The sequence below is a fragment of the Equus quagga genome, chromosome 2 (genome assembly GCF_021613505.1).
Source record: "Equus quagga isolate Etosha38 chromosome 2, UCLA_HA_Equagga_1.0, whole genome shotgun sequence".
Classification (NCBI taxonomy): Eukaryota; Metazoa; Chordata; class Mammalia; order Perissodactyla; family Equidae; genus Equus; species Equus quagga.
The window spans coordinates 50,850,205-50,872,604 of NC_060268.1; positions in this window are offsets into that span (position 1 = coordinate 50,850,205).

Sequence of the window (22,400 nt, forward strand, 5' to 3'; positions counted from 1 at the left end):
ATACAGATTATTTAAAGATCTCTTTGAAGAAAAACGGGCAGTTCTTTCTAGAATCTTCTTCTCAAGGAGTAACTAAATATTGTGACCAAAGTAGAGATCCAAAGAAACAGGTTGCTGAGTAAATTGTCTCAAATTTATTCCATTTCCTCATAAATTTACCAAAACAAGTTTTAATTCAATGACTAATCAATTGATGTCTTTCCCTATAGAAGTGATCTCTCCATTTAAGTAGAGATTCTCTCAACTGAGTTCTAGACTATAAAGAGATCTTAAATAAATCAGAAGAAATAACCAAATGTGATGAGGAAATCCCTAAGTCCAGAAATTTTGATAAAACCTGAAAACCATGACTCTGTTTAACATCCATGTTTCCATAGTGGCTTTGCAAGACATGTCAGTAAAGAGCTGGTTCATCAAGTGTTTTTAAAGTCATGGTGGCATTCCTGAATAAATAGAGTCAAAACAAAATGCTACAATAAACAATAGTTTCAAAGGACAACTTCTAAAAACGTGTAATTTCTAAAGGTGTACTGAGATAATACTTAGAGCTTTTAATCTTGGACTTTTTTCTCTCCTGAAATTATTCTGCAGTTCTCCGCCAACTGGAGAGCGGCATTCACTGTTTGATGAGGGCAGACATTGCCGACAAAAGGGGAACTCAAATAACTTAATTCAAGGGCTGAATGGATTTTTTTTTTCTTTTCTTTTTTTTGGCGGGGGGGGGGGGGGGGGGTTGGGGGGGAGGATTGGCCCTGAGCTAACATCTGTTGCCAATTTTCCTCTTTTTGCTTGAGGAAGACTGTCACTGAGCTAACATCTTTGCCAGTCTTCCTCTATTTTGTATGTGGGATGCTGCCTCAGCATGGCTTAATGAATGGTATGTAGGTCTGCACCTGAGATCTGAACCTGTGAACCCTGGGCTGTGGAAGTGGAGTGCATGAATTTAACCACTACGCCACTGGGCCAGCCCCTGAATGCATTTTTTGGTTTTTCTTGAGGAGGATTAGCCCTGAGCTAACATCTGCTGCCAATCTTCCTCTTTTTGCTGAGGAAGACTGACCCTGAGCTAACATCCGTGCCCATCTTCCTCTACTTTATTCATGGGATGCCCGCCACAGCATGGGCCAACAAGCGTTGCGTAGGTCTGCGCCTGGGATCCGGACCCAGGCTGCTGAAGCAGAATGTGCGTGCGAACTTAATGGCTGCGCCACCCGGCTGGCCGCCGAATGGATTTTTAAATTCACACCTGGCGAGAGTATGAAATCACAACATTCTGGATCTGTATGAGGCAAGCCTTTGAGAGAGAAAGGTTTTTGTTTTGAAGTCAAAGAGGGCATGGTTCCAAAGTTTGACCCAGATTGGAGGAGCAGAGTTTAGGCTTTATAAAAAGTCGTCACCATAGAGTAGGGAACAATGCACTCTATGACTCATGGAGTTCCCCACCCCCAAGGCAGGAAAATTAAAGAAACTTTTCCAGGCCTGGCAGAGGAATCAGAGAAAGAGAGAGAGGAGAGCAAGAGAGCTGAAGTGCCCCAGCGAGGACTGCTCTCAGCCCCCTTCTGGGGGCAGTCAGACCTGCAGTGGGGGCAGGCTGATGAGCTCGGTTCAGTAATCAAAGCCGAAGGAGCCTATACCCCACCTCCCACATGGGATCCTGAAAGGACACCTCTGAGAGTACCCCGTCACCCCCACGGGCAGCCTCAGTAGAGTAGAAATGGTACCATGATGTGTTTGGTAGATGAAGAGAGCTTGAGTCTGTGCCCCATTGGTTCCCCACGACCTGGACGAGATCCTCAGTTCCTGAGTCAGGTGTAGTTGGAGCCCAGGGTGCACAGACCAGGTGTACTAAGTGGAGGTAGACACAGGACAGCAGTGGAAGAAGAAAGGAGAGAATGTGGGATGCTATAGATAAAGCTGCTTTCTTGGACTCTGAATAGTTCAAAGAACTGAACCTCTTTCAGAGAAGTAAAGACACAAAGCATAAAGCAACTCAAGCCCTAAGGATAGAGGCTTAGGGGATGTTTAGAAAGATCAAGCTCTGGAGAAAGAGACGAGATTTTATAGTGAGACTTGAAAGAGAGCCCACTGCTAGTGATTCAGAAGCTGAGCAGACCCGGGAGGTGCTGAGGAGGCAGAGAGGAAATAAGAGGAGGGCCATGCTGGTCTGGAGAGAGCCTAGGCTCAGGAGGTGCCTACAGCCCTTTCTCAGCCACAAGCCAAGGAGGATACTGCCTCTAGCAGGAAAGAAGAGGAGATTTCGGTTGAGGAATCAGTCCCTACCTTCTGTTGCTCTTAAGGGAAGATAGGGGCTTACCTGGTTGATGTGAAGTGAGGGTCACCATATACAACCCATTTTGGGGGGGCCTTCCACACAGACTAGGATAAAAATGGTGCCCCAGGGTTGTGCACATCCTGCACTCCTCTACTTGGGGGCTCTGTCTAAAGCCTGCCTGAAGCTTATCCCCCATCAGAGGAGGTTCTGTCTACGTCATGGCTGAAGCTTCCTAAAAGGTGGGGCTGGTGAGAGGATGAAGGCAAGCCACTGAAGAAGAGATGCAAGGATGTTGACCAAGGCCACCTGGGTAAACCCAGAGGGCTTGCAAAGAGAGACACAAAACAGATTCTGCACAGACACCCTCTTGGAAGTGGGAACATCCAGATGAGAGTAAATGTCTTTGCGGTGGCCCTCGATGATTCACTAGGAGAAAACATGAATTTGGAATTTTGGGTGATATTTGGAAATTTTAAACCACGATTTGTTTTCTGTCCAAAAGGGATACTTGCCCAGTGATTCTTCACCCGTTAGAGTGGCATTCATTGCTTCAGGGAAAGGCCGAGTCAGCCTAGAACAAAGAAGGCCATTGAAGGGTTGAAAAGTAGCGTGCATGTGAACACACGCATGTGTGCGTGTGTGTGCATGTGTGTGTGGGTCTAGTCTCTGTGTTTAAACTCAGAGCAGGCACAATTGCCTGAAACCCTGCCCATGCAATAGGTTTGAGGTTTAAGGTCATAATGACTCAGATGAAAAGAAATATAAGTTTCTTTATTTGTCGATAAAAATAGAAAGAGCTCCTTTGGTGAGAAGGGTGGGAAACATTTCATCCTGCCCCTTTAAGGTAATGCAGTTGTCTCCAGTTAAAACCTCATCTCCTTTAACTGAAGGGTGGAAGAATATGGCACCCCCAAATATGCCGCTTTGGTATAAAGATTATTTTGAGCTGAAGGCAACTGAGAAGGAACAGATACAAGAAGAGCTCTCTGCCCTCCGTCACTTTGCCTGAAAACAGGACATACAGTTGCAAAGCTGTCCCTCCCCCCCTCTACCAGGAAGGACAAAAGTTACTCACAGGAGACTTTAAACCCTATCAGCCTGGAGATGGCACCAGAGGGATCTACAGAACAAATTTATTGCCTAGCCTTTATAGACCATTCGTTTCCCATATATTTGCCTTCCCACAATTTGCTGCCCCTGAAGACACAAGGTCCTTTTCCTTTGTCTTGTCACTTCTCTAAAATTTATTGTTCCTTTGCTAAGATGCTATATAAACTCAAGTTCTAACCAAACCTTTCAGTTACTCATCTCTGGGGTACACACATGTCCCATATGTCACAAGCGTGATACACATGTTAATAAACTTCTGTTTGTTTTCTCTTGTTAACCTGTTTTGTGTTACAGGGGCCCCAGCTGAGAACTGAGAAGGGTAGAAGGAAAATTATTTTTTCCTTCCCTATATAACCAATTCAGGATTCAAATTTAGTTAATTCAAAGCCAAACTCTATGTTCAGGCTTTTCTAAACCTCAGAGCCCTATTGCCTCCAGGGCTGTGCTCTGAGTGCAGGTGGTGGGTGGCACGCGGCCAGCATCGTGCTGGGGAGAGGAGCGTCTGGGCCGTCTGGCCTGTCTGCAGATCTGCGGCCTCTGCACCTTGCTGGCCTAAGGGCGACCCCTTGCTCAGCTAAAGTGTCTTATTCTCTGCCGGGTGCACCACTGGCGATCGCCTGCTTGGGTCATCTGCTCTGTGACCCTGCCATCCACGCTTGGAAGCCTGTGGTGCTTGCCTTGGCCTCCCTGCTCCAGGGGCAAGCTCTCCTCAGCTGGAATCCAGTCATTCCCCAGTCATATCCTCTCGGCAGGTGTGCAGCCTACATGGAGGCACATGGCCTCTGGATCTTGTCCAGGACACACATAACCCCAGAAAACCCACGGAAAACCTCAATCACAGACTGCTTCTGTGCCTAACACTCCACCCACCATTGCTATTGTCATTCTATTGTCTACTGTCATTCCTGTGTTGGTGTGGGACATCCTTTAAGCTGGCGTCCTTCCAAGTCTTTCCAGATAGAAAATAGTGCATGAGCTTCCCCACTCTAGGAATCTAAAGTGTGAGGTTCTTTATCCCCCCCTATCCCCATTCACGGAGCTGGAGAACCCTGCCCTCCTCAGCCTTTTCTCCAAGCTCCTCCTCTTGAGTCAGGAAGGGTTTTTATTGCCTTTTTGTGTGACAGGAAATTGCCATGACCTCATGTCCTATACCCCATGGTTTATATTAAAAACTCTAAACTTAGCCCTCATGCTTTGGATCTAGAGATTTAAAGAGAATGTTTTGGAAGTTGAAATAAAACAAAACAGAACAAAACCCTTTCTCTCTCGAGTGGCTGGGCTTTGTAAATGATGTGCATCCCTGGCCTGTTTGCCCTCTAGTCCTTTCCTGCCCTGACCCTGTCCAGCTCTCGGGCTTCGGGGCCCAATGCCTGCAGGCTCCCATGGCAGCTGACTCTGGCTGGGTTCAGCCACTCGGCGACACTGGCAGGAGCTCGGGCTGGAGGCAGGAAGGAAGAAGTTTGAGTATTTCTCTCGGCCTCGGCAAATCTCTGGCAGAAGCTGCCTTATTCCGTTTGTCTCTCCAATCTTGCTGATGTGGTTTATTTCTGACTTGACCATCCACTCTTTGGTTTCTCATCTCCTCCATCTCGTGTGAACCCAGTTACCTACGCTAATTTTCCTCTGTTGTAAGTTCTTAAAGTGGTTTCTGTCTTCCTGGTTAGACTCTGACCGCACACCTGGCTTTCAAGACTCTTGCTTCTGAAAAAGACTTCAAGAGTTAAACAATGACTCTTTCCATTCCTGCTGTAAAAATCCTAATCCTTCCTAAGGAAAATGAGGCTGAGTCAGAGGAAAGTCATGGTCATAGAAGCACAAAAATAAAAAACACATTAATATATTTCAAAATACCTCACTACCAAAGCATGCACAGTTACTGCATTCATTGTATGGCTACTTCAGTAGACAATTTGTTGTCCCGCCTGCCCCCTTATAAACTCATGGGGAAAAGTTCTCAGGTGTTCTAATATCCATGTGATCTTCCTTGGGTCCCACGCTATGTCTCTTACCTTTTACTTACAGAAGATTATGCCCCATTCAACAGCAAGTCACACAACCCACTCGGCTGAATGAAGTAATGGTATATATTCTCAGTTGTAACAAAGCCAATTTTACACATTGACCAAAATGTGGATGCAAGAGTTTTAGAATATCAGCTTGTAATGACTGGTACTGACCATTCCAACAATGATACTAAAATCTGCAGATCCAAATGAGTGAAGGCAGAGGTCACACAGATCAAAAATGTCTGTGGGGCCAGACAGGTAAGACACGTGGGAAAGGAGATCCCGTGTATTACAAAAGGGAGCAGTGGGACTGTGAAAACTAGAGAGGAGGTGTGTTAGTGAATGGGGAGGCAGTCTCTACCCAGCTCCAGCTGATTACACCGTGTGAGAATGGGGACCCCTTGTAGGAAATTTTACAATATTTGAAGAGAAGCCAGAAATCCAGATTGCATGTGAAAATCTCATGATTTGTAAAGTAACATCAACAAACTCAAAAAATTTGAAAACGTTGTGCAAATTTAACAAAACATGTCTCAAGCTAGATAAGACCCCATGTCATAAGTTTGCTGCCTCTGTTCTAATTAGACATTATACATTGGAGAAATATACATTATATGTTCTAATAATGCTGCCTTAATTTATAACATTTGTGGATATTTTAGTTACCTCCATAACATGGTCTATTCTTTTGAATATTCTCATTTGCATGAAATATACATTCTTTCATGGTAGGCCAAACTTTCGAGAATAGTCAAAATAATAATGTGAATATCATTTATAAACAAAGAAAAAGTGGGGAAAATGAATTTGGGTGTATGTTTTTCCTTCTCACTTTTAACCTCACCCCCACCCCGACTCCCCCTTCAGGTTGTCACATCTTTGAGTTTTAAAAATATTTCTGGGGGCCAGCCCCGTGGCCGAATGGTTAAGTTCACGCGCTCTGCTTTGGTGACCCAGGGTTTCACCGGTTTGGATCCTGGGTGCAGATGTGGCACTGCCCATCAAGCCACGCTGAGGCGACGTCCCACATACCACAATTAGGAGGACCCACAACTAAAAATACACAACTATGTACCTGGAGTCTTTGGGGAGAAAAAGGAAAAGTAAAAAAATCTTAAAAAAAAATTTCTGACATTCTCATTCTATCATTCCAGTTAAAGCAATCATTAATAGATTCCCTCTAGTAAACCATTCTGATAACTTCCCATTTCTCTGAGCTCCCAGGCTATCCTCTATGCAGCTTATTATGAAGCAGCTAACATGAATTAGCACAATGCTAGGAACTCAAAGATAAACTGGGAAAAATTTCTACCCTCAAGAACTTTACATTGTACACATTTTGGTAGGTAGGAGGCCTGTGGCTGTTGGGGAGGAGAGAGTCCTGACTCTGCCTGAAAGAGGGAACGTGGAGGAAGAGAGCCTGGTTCATTGACTGGAGCCTCAGAGAATCCAGCCCTCCCACCCTCACTGTGGGAAGTAGTTAGAATGTCTTCATTCCACATTTAAAGCAATATAGCCTCTCACCACATCTCGTCTTATCTCCGCCAAGAAAACTGTCCTATTTTGTGTTCCACGAACACAGTGTCATGCTTTTCTGCCTCCGTGTTTGTTTCTGCAGCACTCTCCACCTCAGCCTGTTGAAATGCTACTTAAACTATGAAACTCAAATGCTACCCACCCAAAAATCTCCTGCTAACTTTTTGGAGTTATTCTTTCCTTTGAGTTTCCGCAGAACTTCTTGTCTACATTTTGGCATTCATATCCTGCTCTGAAACACAGATTCTTGAGTTCTTGTCTTCTCCCCACTAGACCACAAGGACATTTCGGGCATCACCTGCATCTTATTACTGATCTTCTGCAGGGCCTAGCATTAAGCTTTGTACAAAGTACGCGCTCGAGACATCTGTCTTGTATTGGGGAGAAGATGAGTTCTCCATCTAGTGGTAAAACTGAAAACCGCATGCAACTTTTGCCGAGTCTAACACTGCAAATTGCTTCAACCTTAATCTATATGGAGGAATGCACTGTATTACTTCGCAAGCAGACGTTAATCTCTCATAATATTTTTTATCAAATCACTTTGTCTAAAAAATTTCTCGAGATGGTACAAATAAATCTTTCTAGTTAAGGTTAACACTCTGAAATGCAGGTTTCTACAGAAGTTTTTAGAGCAGAATTTCTAGAGATTGGGACCTACCCAACAGCCTAGACGCCTTACTTGACAGAGTCTCAAGCCACTTGCTGCTTTCATATGCCACTGTCTTCTTCCTTTCTTTTCCCCAGATTTAACAGGAGTTCAGTGGGGAACAGCTCACACCAGCAATGGCGTCCACAGAGGATGATCAAGGCCTGAGGAAATGTTCGGTAACTCAAGAGACAGCTTGGAGACCCTGCTTTAGCGTTTGGTGTCTTTTTAGAAAATTGCCTTCTAAAAATAAAGAAAAAATAAAGTTAAGATAGTTTTGACAGTAGGGCTAAAATAAAATGATGGTATAATGCTCTCATGAGATTAATTTTTAACTGTCATATATTTTATTATGTAGACAGTCATTCTAGTTCCCTTCTATTTATCACTTAGATTCCTAGGCAAAAATGTCAGGCATTTGACTATAATTTTTGTGGTACAGTGATAAATCGAAAAATATGGCCACAATATTTTGCAGTTCTTCTCATTAATAAGATGAGAAGAGAAACTATTCAGTTCTCTGCTAGTTCCCTACCTCTTGAATCTGGGCTGTTTGCCTTGCTTTGACCAGTATAATGTGATACAAGTGACACTGTACAAGTTCTAGAGACTTAGCTTCAAGGAACCTTGCAACTCCTACCTTTTCCTTCCGGGAATGCTGCCCTAGCCCACTGAAGATGAGAGGACCAAGATGCCCCAGCCGACAGCTTGAGCCAACTGCTGGCCCTGTGAGTGAGGCCATCTCAGACCTCCAGCCCAGCTAACCCTCCAGCTGAATGCAGCCCTGTGCGTGAGCCCAAGCGAACGCAGCAGAGGAACCCAGCCCAGCCAGTCCACAGAGGCTGAGAAGTAATATGTTAGTCGAAGCAAGCCTCGAGGCCAGCCCAGATTCAGGGGAAGGGGAAATAGCCTCTGCCTCTTGATAGGTGGAAGCCCAAAGAACTTGCAGCTATGTCCATGACTGTATTTCTATTTCATTTATCTATTCCTTTGTAACTAGCTATCCCAAAACTTAGTAACTGATTGGCTTAAACAACCCCTGTGTATTAACTCACAATTCTGCAATTTGGGCTTGCTAGACTTAGGAGGACAGTTCTTTGCCTGTGCCTGGGAATTCAAGATAGGTTTACCCACATGTCTGTGTCTCACTGTGATGGCTGGAACACCTGGGGTTTGGCCAGTGTGACACTGTAATATAATAAGACATACATATTTAGTCTTCATTCCCAGTTCCTGTCACGGAGTCCCCTAAAACTTGTGATTTCCTTGAGTGCTGAGGTGAAAGGAGCATCTTCTGTTATTTGTAATAAGCCCCTTTCGACCATACCTGAGTTTATATTAATGAGGTGACTGGTGGCCAAAATCTAAATACTTTTAGGGGCTAGTCACCAGAGGAGCCAACCACGTAATTAGAGAGTTAGAACTTTCATCTACACCCCCCAAACTCCAGGGAGGAGAAAGGGGCTGGAGACTGAGTTAATCACCAATGGTCAGTGACTTAACCAATCATGCCAAAAAATGGAACCTTCATGAAATGACTAAACTATGAGGTCAGAGAGTTTCTAGGATGGTGAACACATCCATGTGCCGGGAGGGTGCACACCCAAACTTCATGAGCACAGAAGCTCCTGTGCCCAGGACTCTTCCAGACCTAACCCTCTGTACCTCTTCCTTTGGCTGTTTCTCTGTATCCTTTATAATATCCTTTATAATAAGCCAATAATAGTAAGCAAAGTGTTTCCCAGTGTTCTGAGCCATGATAGCAAATTATCAAATCTGAAGAGGGGGTCATGGGAACTCCTGATTTGTAGCCAAGTTGAACAGAAGTGTGCGTAACCTGGCTACCCACTACATCTGAAGGTGGGGCAGTCTTGTGGAACTCAGCCCTTAACCTGTTGGGTCTGTGCTCAGAATTGACTTAAATTGTAGGACACCCAGGTGGTGTCCACAGAGAATTGGAGAATTGCTTGGTGTGGAAAACCTACACATTTGGTGCCAGAAGTGCTGTGAGTAGAGAAACAGCTTTCCTTTAGCCAGCTATCTTTCATCTCTCCATCTAGGTTGCTAAACCTCTTTCCATGTGGCTTGGAGCTCCAAGAGGGCAAAAGTGGAAGCTGCACAGTCTTGTAAGGCCTGGCACAGTGTGTCTTCTGCTGCATTCTAATTGTCAAAACAAGTCACAAAGCCAGCTGAGATCCAAGGGGCAGGAAAGTAGACTCCATGTCTCCATGTGGGAACAGAAAATATTTTGTGGCCATCTTTAATCTATTACAGTCCATCCTCTGGCCATAAATTATTTGCATCTCTCCCACATGGGCCTGTTCCCAAGACCTTCCAAGTCTCATGCAACATGGCAGCAGCTCGTTGCTCAGAATTTCATCATCTGGATCAGGTCTGGACGTGCATGACGATGCTCGGGTGTGGCTTATCTCAATCTGGAAAGCTGTGAACTAAAAGTTTAAGTTATCTGCCATCCATCACCACTATCCTTCACAACCCCACATACAATAGTGAGTGAGGGATAAGATAGTGACAATGGACAGCCCCATTCCCAGGGGGAGGAAACTGAAGGCACATAGTAGGCCTGGGTCCTTAAAAATTCTGAAACTCAGCCATGCGCATGTTGCCTGATCCAGAGGCAGGGACTATTACATGATTAGGGCCTGTTTCTGCTCTCGGAAATGATTCCTTAACCCACTGTTCTTGGCTGTTGGCTCTGTCCTCTGACATCTTTTTCCTTTTCTGTGAGAAATTGTTCATGTTTGCAGCTGAGTAATTTCTCAGTCTGCTTCTTGCTCACAGAAAGTTGGGGGCCCAGAGGTCTCTTTTCATTTTGAATTGTCTTTGTTCCTTTAGACTAAGTGTATACAATTCCTTTAAAAATGTTGTGGAATTTCTCTATATGAAATTATAATCTACCCCATTAGACAAAAGTCACACCCCATCCACATGTCTCCTGGAGACAGGCCCTCTCTACTTTGGGCTGTGATGTCTTAAAACAGGTCTTACAGCTACATCCTCAATTAGATCTTGATTAAGGTCACATTTTGCTGGCAGCATCCCGAGGCCATTTCTTACTTTGAAAACCCTTAGGAGCAGGAGAATCTAAGAAAGAGAATAGGTTATATTTTCCAATCCATCAAGCCTGAGCTTGCAAATATATTCTCTAAATTCTGCTTGGAAGCTGAACTGTTCCTTCTTTGGTTCATCTCCCTTCCCGTATTTTATCATAGGCAGCTAAAAGAGGCAAATTAGCCTCTCCAGCATTCTACTTGGAAATTTCCCTTGGCCAGATCCACAAGTTCATTAAGAACATTTTCTACCTTCCACATTACGGTAGTCCTCAGCTTCACTAACCGTCCCCTACTTTAAAACACACGTGACCATCTTTCCAGCCCCCAATAACAATTTCCTTTGCCACCCTTCCAGCCTCTCCCCGTGGCTCAAGCTCAAAATCACCTCTTTTAGATTTCTGTTCCTGCAGCACCCCACTTCCAGATACTACTTTTTGTTTTAGTTATCTATTGCCACGTAATAAACCACCCCAAAATGTAATGGCTAAAAACAATGATTTATCATGTCTCGTGATTTTGTGGATTGACCGCAGTAATGTGATGCATTCGTCTAGGAGCCTGCTTGGACTGGACTGTCCAAGATGGACTCTCACCCTCCAGAGTGTGTCTCCATTTGGCCTCTCATCGTTGAGTGGTCTAGCCCAAGTCACTTTTCAGCATGGTGGTGAACTTCCAGAAAGAGCATTCCTAGAGGACAAACCCCAATGCACAAGTGCTTGTCAAGTCTTCCGTCACTCTTGCTAATGTCTCATTGGCCAAAGCAAGTCACAGGATCAAGTCCAGGGTCAATGTGGGAGGGGATGCCAAAGGCATGGATACTGGAAGGCATGATTTATTGGGGGTCACTGTCTCCCGCACTCTCCAACTTTATGTCTTAGCAGTTTTTCCCTTGTTGACTATGCTGAACTTACACTGCGTTCTTGCTGTTCCTTACACAGAAATCTCTTCCTTGCCTCAGTCTTTGTTTTTGATGTTCTCTACCTGGATCACTCTATCTCTAGTCTTCACATTGCTGTTTCCTTTATATTCCTCTGGTATCAGCTGAAATGTCGCATCTGCCCTCCAATTCCCAGTTACTATCACATTACTTTGTTCCTTTCTTTCTTGGCATGTGAAATTATCTTGTTTACGAATTTTCTAAAATTTTTTTCCCTCCCTCTACCAAAATATAAGATCAAGGGGTCTTGTCTGCTTTGTTCACAGCAGTATTCTCAGCACTCCAAATAGGCCCAGCACATTGTAAGGACTTAATAAATGTCTCTGAATGTATGATAAATGAACAAATGGATGAATGAAGTAACTAAAGCTTAGTGTAAAGGAATTTATAGATAAATGTTTATTTTTTACAGAAACTATATAAAAGTTTTAAACAATTGTTGACTACTAAAAACCAGGAGTGACCCAAAAAGCTATTTTTTGAGATCTGGACTTAATATTGGTTATAGCTTGCTGAAACATTTAAAAGAAATGATAAATTTGGGGTTTGCTTCAAAATAATCTGGAGAACACAGGGAAATGGGCTGGGGCGCAGATGACAAGAGACTGACTATGAATTGATACTTATTTAAGTTGGGCTAAGGGTACACGAAGGTTCATTATACTCTTCTCTTAACTTATGTATCTGTTTGAAATTTCCATGATAAAAAGTTTAAAAATTATATGTAGATTATTAAGGGACTGAAGAGCATTAGAAAGATTGTAAAAATGTTTTACAACTATGAACTAATTTATTGCTATTCCCACTTTTCCTACTTCTTTTAGAAAGAGATTTCTATCCTCATATGATGGAAGGGAGGCGTTTTTAATGATCATCTAGAAACAGCATTGGCTAGATGATCTGAGGCTTACTTAGATGTTGCATTTAACCCACACTAGACTCCATTTTAAGATATTGCTGGAACTTGGCATGCAGAACAGATTTCCGTAAAGCAAATCATTTTCCCATTGATTTCCATTCGGTTTTGAAGACCTGCTCTCATACCTCCTGTTGATTTCTCTGTCTGCTAATTATAGCTCAAGGCAGGAGATGGGAAGTGCAGAAGCTCATGTAAGCACTGGCATTTTGCCCTGATCTGGGGCTCAATGCAGCTATCTGATGCAACAAATTTTTATGTCCTCTGCCTGGATCAAGAAGAAGCCAGGGAGAGCAGGAGTTTGCTCCAACACATGCCACCCTCAAGCTGACAGCCGCTTTGCCTGGCTCTGATATCAGTCTGGGGAGTTGCTCATCTGTTGGCAGAATTCAATTAATAAGGGACTTTTAATTATTATATATCTTTCATATGAGTCTTAATTTGGGGGAATATAAAAGAAATATGGCTTCGTCTCTGCTATCAAGGAACCTGAAGGCTTAACGGGCTCAGGAACAAGTCCAACCTTAAGGCATCAGCTGGTATTTTTCCGCCCAGAACTAGAAGAAAACTACTATAAGGTTGAGGGCTGCCATATCCTGGGCGTTTGTATAACGAATCAGGACCCTGGGGCCAAAATCGTGGAGCGACACAGCTTATTTGTGAGTGAGCAATGGAACTGATGATGCCCTTGTGTGGGCAGAAGACCAGGTGGCTGTGCTTCCATGCTTAAAGACCCCCAGATCCGTATCCAGGTGAATCCATTCAGGACGGCCACCTGCTGGGCATCCCCGCCTCTGGAATAGAGATAAGCACCCAAATGGGGATTTGTTTTAATGGAAGTCTCTTTGCTGGGATTTGTCCTCACCCGCAACTCACACACACCTTCACACAAAGGTGGTTGGAGAAAGGCCAAGACCCAGAAATGGAGGTGTGTGGACAGAAGGAACCTGGCATATCAGTTTAGGGTGCTTTCAGCTGCAAGTAACAGTGATCTGTCAGTGTGGTTGCTTCATCTAGTCTCCGGGAGGCCCTGAATTTGTAGTGACAAAAAGCACTGGGCCAGAGGCAGGCTGACCTGAGCACTGGTCTGGACTCATTATTTTCCTCACCTTTCTAAATCTCGTTCTCCCATCTGAACACGGAGGGAGATGGTCTAACTTCTTGGAGATATCAGGTCCAGAAATCAATAAACAAGTGATGAAATAAAAACTTGTAGACTATTGGAGGGGGCAAACTTCGGAGGAGTCTGTCGTTAGGGCCTCTGGAGAACGGGGCTTCCTGTGGGTGGGAGCAGATCTTTGAGAAGTTGGAGGAACTAGTTCTTCACTTTGTGATTATGTTCAAAGCCCCAAATGGATGTTGGCTCTTTGGAGTAAGATGAAGGTACCTACCACTGTGCTCAGTGAATGTTAGTCTCCTGCTCTCTTCCGATGGGTGAAGCCCACCTTCCCTACGTAGGACCACCTCACCCAGACAGGAGAGAGAAGCACTTCTGATTTGCAAAGTAACACAGGCCTACATCAAGGCTTTCCTTTAAAAAAGGGCTTATTAAAAATTTTAAAATATGTATTTGCATAGCATAATTTCACAAAGACTACAGTAGACTCCAGTCACCAAAATAAAAATAAAACTATAAAAATATTATTTCAGTTGGAGTTGAGGATGTTCCCATTTACAGATTCACTCAATAAAATAGTAGCTTAATCAACAAATTGTTTAATGCAAATATTTGGCGTCCTGCCAGAAGGACCATAAGGCTATTGTCAAATCAGTTAAATTTCTGTTACAAGCAGTGAGGGTGGCCATCTGCTGTGGTTGGCAAAGAAATGAACATATTTCGAAATGCAAACACATCTCAGTCTCTCCCTACACATCTCAAAGCAGGCATCTTGGCTATAGACAATTTGGATGGAATATTTAGTGCTTCAACTAAAATGATGTCCAATGTCTTTAAAAATAGGCAAGAGATTTTAGATAATAAATGTTCTATTTATTTGCTGTTATGAAGAATGACAATTCTTTAGCTGAAACTTTGTGCCTTCTTGAGGAACTCTCTCCGAAAATCATTACTGTCAATTCAATTCAGCAAATGAGGATAGTGCCCCTGCTACAGTCACTGGGCTCTGTGCTTTGAGGCGAACAACGAAAGGGGCCTTTATGGAGCCTCCGTTTGCCTGCACAGGGCAGAGCACTCTCACAGAGGCCTGAATCCAGTGCCACAGGAGTCTGCTTATTTCACAGGCAGGGGTGGCAAAGGCTTCTCCTCCCATGGCAGTTGAGGTGGATTTCGAAGGAAAGTATGACCCATAAAAAAACCCCAAAATATGGAGAACAGCCTGAGCAAGACTTCGAGACACAGGAGTGCGCACCCTATTCAGGAAACAGTAAGCGGTTCTGTTTGGCTAGATACATTTGGTAAGATGAAGCTCAAAAAGTTGTGTGGGAACAATGGTGGGCACCTCTCATGTGTTTTGCCTGGCTTTCATTCCCCTTCTTCCGGAAACACCACTCTGATTTTCCTTTAGGGAAACTATGCCTTACTCTTTTCAGCTCACGAGACTTGAAGGAGCTGATTATGCAATGCTGTGGACACTGGCCAAAGGAACTTGGATTTGAGCTATATATATATATATTTTTTTTTTTTTTGAGGAAGATTAGCCCTGAGCTAACTTCTGTCGCCAATCCTCTTCTTTTTGCTGAGGAAGACTGGCCCTGAGCTAACATCTGTGCCCATCTTCCTCTACTTTATATGTGGGACGCCTACCACAGCATGGCTTACCAAGCGGTGCCACGTCCACACCTGGGGTCGGAACTGGTGAACCCTGGGCCACCAAAGCAGAACATGTGAACTTAACTGCTGTGCCACCGGGCCAGGCCCACTGAGCTATATATTTTAAATCTCTTATTTAATAGAATGGAGAATCATAAAAACCTTTTTAATGAAAAATTTGTGGACATACAGAAGTAAAAAACCAAATCAATGAATCTCTATAAAGCCACAACCAGACTAAACAATTATCAAGATTTTATGATTCTTCTTCTATCCCGCTCTCTCTTTTCTTAAGATTGGCACCTGAGCTAACATCTGTTGCCAATCTTCTTTTTCTTCTTCTTCTCCACAAAGTCCCTCAGTACATAGTTTATTCTAGTCGTAGGTCCTTCTAGTTGTGGCATGTGGGACTACGCCTCAGCATGGCTTGATGAGTGGTGTCATGTCAGCGCCCAGGATCTGAACGGGTGAAACTCTGGGCCACTGAAGTGGAGCACATGAACTTAACCACTCAGACACGGGGCCAGCCCTGCCCCTCTCTCTGTCTTTTACCAAAGTGTTTCAAAGTAAATCCTGGACAACCTGTGTTTTCACTTCCACATATCTTAGTACACGTCTCTAAAAAGTATGTATGGACATTTTTGGGGTCAGCTCCGTGGTGTAGAGGTTAAGTTTGTTGTGCTTTGCTTTGGTGGTCTAGGTTCACAGATTCAGCTCCTGGGTGTGGACATACACCACTCATCAGCCATGCTGTGGCAGCAACCCACATATAAAATAGAGGAAGACTGGCATAGATGTTAGCTCAGGGCTAATCTTCCTCAAGGGAAAAAAGAGGAAGATTGGCAACAGATTTTAGGTCAGGGCTAATCTTCCTCAGCAAAAAAACAAAAGTACAGACATTTTCTTACAAAATGCCATTATCACAACTAACGATTCCTTGGGATCAACTAATACCCAGTCCATATTCAAATTCTCCCAATTCTCTCAAAAATGTCTCTTTAAGTTGGTTGCTTGAATCTTGTTCTAAACAAGGTCCACACATGGCAAGTAGTTTTCATAGCTCATCAGTCTATTTTAATCTATAGCAACCCTCCTCTCTCCACTTTTTTTTTCCTTATGCCATTGACTTGTTGAGGAAACCATGTCAGTTGTCTCTTATAATGCTCCCTCTTCTGGATTGGTCTCATTGCTTCCCTGTGGTGGTGTTTAATTTATTCTTCTAGCTCCTGTATTTCTTATAAATGGAGATTACCCAATGTTTGCTTGTCCCACATTTATTAGTAGTAATGCTAAGATTGATCAGTGAGTTCAGGTGGTGACAGCCTGTTCCTTCCACTACAAAACTTCTTACCCATCTACTACCTATTGGTTTCATCCATTGATGATCTTTGCCTGAATCTTCTATTTCATTAGGTGTTGCAAAGTGGTGATTTTCTAATTTTATCACTCTTTCCACACTTACGACCTGGATTTTTTACAAAAGAAAAATTTTCTCTGTCAATTAGGGCTAGTTGGTTATCCTAAATACTGTTGATATAGGAAAAGCAAATTTCCTTGTAATTGTCAATTTTCAGCATACTACTTAAAAAAAATTGAAAAATATAACAGATACAGAAAGCCACATAAACTAAATTAATACCTTAATAAATTATTGGAAGCAAACACTCTTGTAACCATCACCTAGGGGAGGAAATAGAACTTTGGCAGCCGCCCCAGAAGCCCTCCACGTGTCCACTTATTCTGATTTTTATGGTAATCGTTTCCCTGCTTTTCTTTATATTGTATCACCCAAGTACGCATGCCTAAATACTATAGTTTCATCTGCTTTTTATTTAGTATGAACTTTACTATGACTTTTTTAAAAAGTCTCTTTTAATCTACAGGTTCCTCTTCCTTTTTTTTTTTTTTTTTTTTTTTGCTTTAGGAAGATTGTCCCTGAGCTAACATCTGTGCCAACATTCCTCTATTTTGTATATGGGACGCTGCCACTGCCTGGCTTGACAAGCAGCGTGTAGGTCTGTGCTTGGGTTCCAAACCCAGGAACCCTGGGCTGCTGAAGTGGAGCATGTGAACTTAAACACTATGCCACTGGGCCAGCCCCCATGTTCTTTTTCTTTTGTTGAAATTTATTTGTTAAAGAAACTTGACTGTTTGATCTGTAGAGTTTCCAAGATTTGGATTTCACTGATTGTATCACCATGATACAACATTTCATAATCTATGTACTTCCTATAATTTGGTAATTGGATTTAGAGACTTGATTAGATTTCAGTTTAATTTTTGCAGGCAAGACTACTTTGTGGTGGGTTTTGTTCTTCTGTCATGAGGCACATACTGTCTGTTTGCCTCTTTTTTGGTGATGTTAGTACCCATTGATGCCTATTGTCTGGATCAATTCAATTCATTAAGGGTTACAAAATTATATTGCAATTTTATCACTCCTTTCCTCTTTATTAGCTACTCTATTTCTATATAGAGCAGCTCTCCTTCATCTATTATTTGGTTTTCCAGTGGTACAACTCGCAAAGGAAAGGCAGGATAAATATTTGAGTTTTTCCCGTGACCCAATTTTAAAAATAGTGATTGGTTGCCTATCATCCTCAAAAGGTGACCAATTAATTTTTTAGGATCATTAAAACTCATGGATTTAAACATATTTTAAGTGTTTCAATCCACTGAAGTTATTATCCTTATTGAACTTAAATTGTCCCATCTTTGGCCAGTGGCAGCTTCTTCAAGTTGGCTCCTCAGTCCTGTTGACATGACCTTAGTAGTCTCTGATAGCTTCCTTGCTACTGAATGGCAAGATATTCCATGAGTTCTTACTGATACTTCCAATCCAAAGTCAGGACTGTATTGTTTTTACTTAACATCTTCTATCTTACATCAATATCTCCTTTCTTCTGAGAAGCCAGATTCTCAGGGACCAGAGAACAAGAGAATTAGAATATTATACAGTTACTGTTTGCATTGTCTTGCATTATACACAATAGTCTCAGCAAAATCACTCATTCTACCACCACCAATATTATTGAAAAAGTTAAAAAAGTGTTTGCATATACTCTATTTTCTGTAGTTGCATTTTATCTAGATTTTCAGAGAATATATCCAATACACAGCATACTCTGTCCTCTTTAACCCTCATGTAGTCGTGGTTTGCCAAGTAAATAGGTATTCAATGCTCACCACCAGTCCTTAGGTTGACGTCTCTCTAGTCATTGGGATGTCTGAATTTGTTCTCTGATAGATTCTTCAGGAAATGTGCAAGGAAGCAATATTGAATTCCTGTGCCCCCACAATGTTTCCAACAGAGGATGCTGTCAAACTTAGATTTTTTGCCAACCTGATAGGTGAGACATGGTAACTTGGTGTATTTCTCTTATTATGAGTTAGATTGAGCATTTTTTTTCATGTTTAAGGATCATTTCTTTTTCCCTGAGCCATCTGTTCATATCTTTTGTTCATTTTTCTATTGGGTTGTTGGCTTTCACAGTTCCCTCATTTTTAGGAGCTCTTTCCATATTAGTGTTATTACTCCTTTGTGTGTGATGTGAGTTACAAATATTTCTTCCTACTTTGTCATTTGTTGCTTGGCTTTACTTACAGGGATTTTGGCATGTGACTTTAATATCTTGCAGGGTTAGCCTCTCCCTCACTGCATTTTTCAGAATTTTGGGGGGCTATAATTGTTTATGTTCTGATTTTAAATGTATATTCAACTTGTCTAGCTCTAGAAAAAAACATTGACATTTTTGTTGAGATCGTGTTAAATTTACCCATTAACTTAGGCAGAATTGCTACCTACATGACATTGAGTCTTACCATCTAAGAGCATGGTTTCTCATCCCATTTGCTTTGGTCTGCCTTGTGTCTTTCACTAAAAGTACTTGAAAAGTTTTCCTTATATAGGTTTTGCATGTTTCTCCTGTGTTCATGCCTGGATATTTTATCTTTTGTTGCTAGCATAAAAAGGGTCTTTTCTTGCCTTCTATCTTCTAGCTGGTTATTGTTTATAAATACGAAGAATATTGACTTCTGAATATCACAGGCTTTTGATTTAAGGATTTCTATGGTGACACTGTATGGAAATTATTAGAGAAGTAAGAGAGAATTCAGTATTTCAAGCGAGACATGAATCCACGTACCAAGGCAGAATCAGGAGGGAAAGAGACATGTACCTCAAAGGCAAAGGACTTGGAAACTAATCTGAGGTTGAAGAGAGGATGAAGGGCACATGAGCTTTCAACTTGGTGACTGCAATGATGATAATACTGTTATCAAATAATAGGAAGAGGAGAAGGTTGGGGAAGAGAGAATGAATTTCAATTCTGGGCATTTAGATTTTGAGACTGAAAGTCAGAGAGAGGTCAAATCTGAAAATTTAGATTTGGAAGCCATCAGGCAGAGCTGTAGGAGTGTTTGAAAAGACTAGGGAGAAAAAGTAGAAGAAGAGAAAAGCCAATGGTAGAATGCCAAAGGACTCCTATATTTAAATAATAGGCAGAGGAAGCTGACCCCTGAAAAGAGACCAAGAATTTGGGGTCTGAGGTAGAAAGTGAATCAGAATATGAAGTCCTGGAAACTGAAGGAACAGTGTCACTGGGTTTACCAATTCTGAAATCACCAGTAATTTTCAAGACAGCCATTTCAGAACTGCTATGAGGGTGAGGTAAGATTGTGAAAGATTAAGTAAAGAAATCCTATTGACTTTAAAGGCATAATCTATGTAGGTATCAATTAAACAAACATGCTCAGATGACAAAAGCTTGGCCTAAGTTAAATTTTATTAAGTTATTTCTTGCTTATGGCCACATAACCCAAATTCAAAGTTCAGCTCTTTGCCTGAATCTACATTCTTACTTTACCTTCTGACAGAGGTTGGGGGGGATGGTGTGTGTGTGTGTGTGTTGCTTCAAGTAAAACATAACTTTTAAGTGCTAAAAAGGACAAGATGTTTTTCCCACTCCTAGATAAATGTCTGTCCTTTTATGTACGTAGTTATAACAATCACAATGGCTTATACTTAGAGTTTACAAAACATTGTCCTATCACTGAACTTCACAGAAGATTCTGGGAAGTAACCAGGACAGGAGTCATTGTTCTTCATATAAGTGCAGAAAGGCGAAAAAAGTGACAGAACTTGGTCTAGATCTCAGGTGTTCCTGACTCCTAGCCAATAGGCATATGTTAATAATAGTTAGAGCTAAGTGTAGGAGATGCTTATTCTAGGTATTTCAAGCAGAAAAAGATAATGCAGATAATTGTTTACATGTACAGAAGTGGAAGAGCAAGCTTTAGATTGTGCCTCTAGAAATGACTCCCAGAACACGGTAGAGCTGACCAGCAGGGGAATGGGAACGAATTCACATCTGGAATCGCTCCAGAGGTCAGGAAGCCAGACCAGCAAGCTGCTGATACTGCTGCTGCTACCATTGCTGCCACTACTTGACTGCATATTGACATTCACAGAGCTGGTGACTTGACATTGGAACAAGGACCCTTGATACCTAAGAATCTCAAGAACAGACTCTAGAACACTGCTGCTGAAAAACTTTGTCACTAGGAGCTTGCTTGCAAAAAGAAAGTCACAAAAAGGGGAGAAGAGGATAGCTTCTGCTTCATTTTCATCCTCCAAATCTTTTAAGAATGCATCTAATAGATGGAATGCAATTCATATCCAGAACCCAAGCAGTGAAGAAGTCTAGAAAATGCAGTTTTTGACCTCTCAGGATCTGCATAACAGGAGGAACCTGGAACAGAAATTGGGCAAGCCAATCTACAATATTTGCCACAGCAAACTTTTTGTATGTTCACTCAAGATTTTGGCAAAAATAAGAAACAGGCCAGAACCATTGTGGCTCACCACTGGAAAATGCTCTCCAGATGGGTATCATTACTAGCATTCAGATAACCTGCCCAGGGTCATGGTTAGAATCGGCAGTGCCTAGAGTTAAACCCAGGTCTGACACCAGAGACCAGAATGCTGTATTGCCCTTCAATTTGATTAATTCTCTTTAGTTGTTTTAAGCAAAGTTTATAATCCTTTTTTTTTTTTTTTTGACAGCTGTGAAACAGTATTCAAATGTTGCGCTAAAATCAGGGTATTCTTTCTAAGATTTTCTCCTGACTTATCAATCCCAATGAAAAAGAGAGGCAGTTTGCCATTCTTCAGGGGAATCCGTGATGGTTTCGTGATCCTCACGCTAATCTAACATTCCCCACTCCTGCTTAAAACCTTCTGATGGCTACGTTGGGTTAGAATTTGGATTTGCGTTGAGCGACAGAAAACTCAAAAGAATTGACCTAAACCAGAAATTTCTCTCTCATTCATAAGCAAGCAGTCAGGACCAGTAGGGCAGCTTCCCTGTCATCAGGGCCTTAAGCTCCTTCTATATTGTTACTCTATCGTCCTCAGCACATAGCTTTACCTCGAAGAACAAGGGAGCTAGTTCTAGTCACCACAGGTGCGTTCCAGCCAGCAGGGAGGAAGGAGGGCAAGAACACAAAGTCGCACACAAACCTTTTGGTTGAGTACTTGGTAAGTGACTCCCCTAAACTACAAGGGAAGCTGGTACATGCAGTCTTTCCTGCAGGTGCCCGGGAGAATGCTACTAGTGGCAAACAGCAGTCTCTGATACGGTGACCTCATTGCGTCCTGCAATCCTGTTCATTGTGCGTCTTCCTCATTATATTGTAAAATTTCAGAATGGCAGGCGTCTTTTCTAGCACCTGACACAGAGACTGACATATTCTAGGCACTTCATCATTTCTTCAACAGCCTATTTCTTATTTCCTGATGAAATTGTAAAAGTGGTTTAAAAATAAATGATTAGGTACACCTCCAAGAAATGTGCCTGAAAAACATGTGTGTGAAAAACAAAATTTCGTATTTAAATCTTATTTCTCCCTTGACTCCAATACATCAGGGCAGGTATTTCCACGGGGGTAGGAGACGGAAAGGGACTCGATTCATTGATAGGAAAGTTACAAAATACAAGTAAAATCCAAAAGCAACACAAATGAAAAGGAAGTCTAAGAGATATAAGGATGGGAGCTTAAAGGGAAATAAAATCCTCACAAAAATCAAACAACACCAGATTTTAAGCTGGAATGAAATTTAAAGAAGCCAC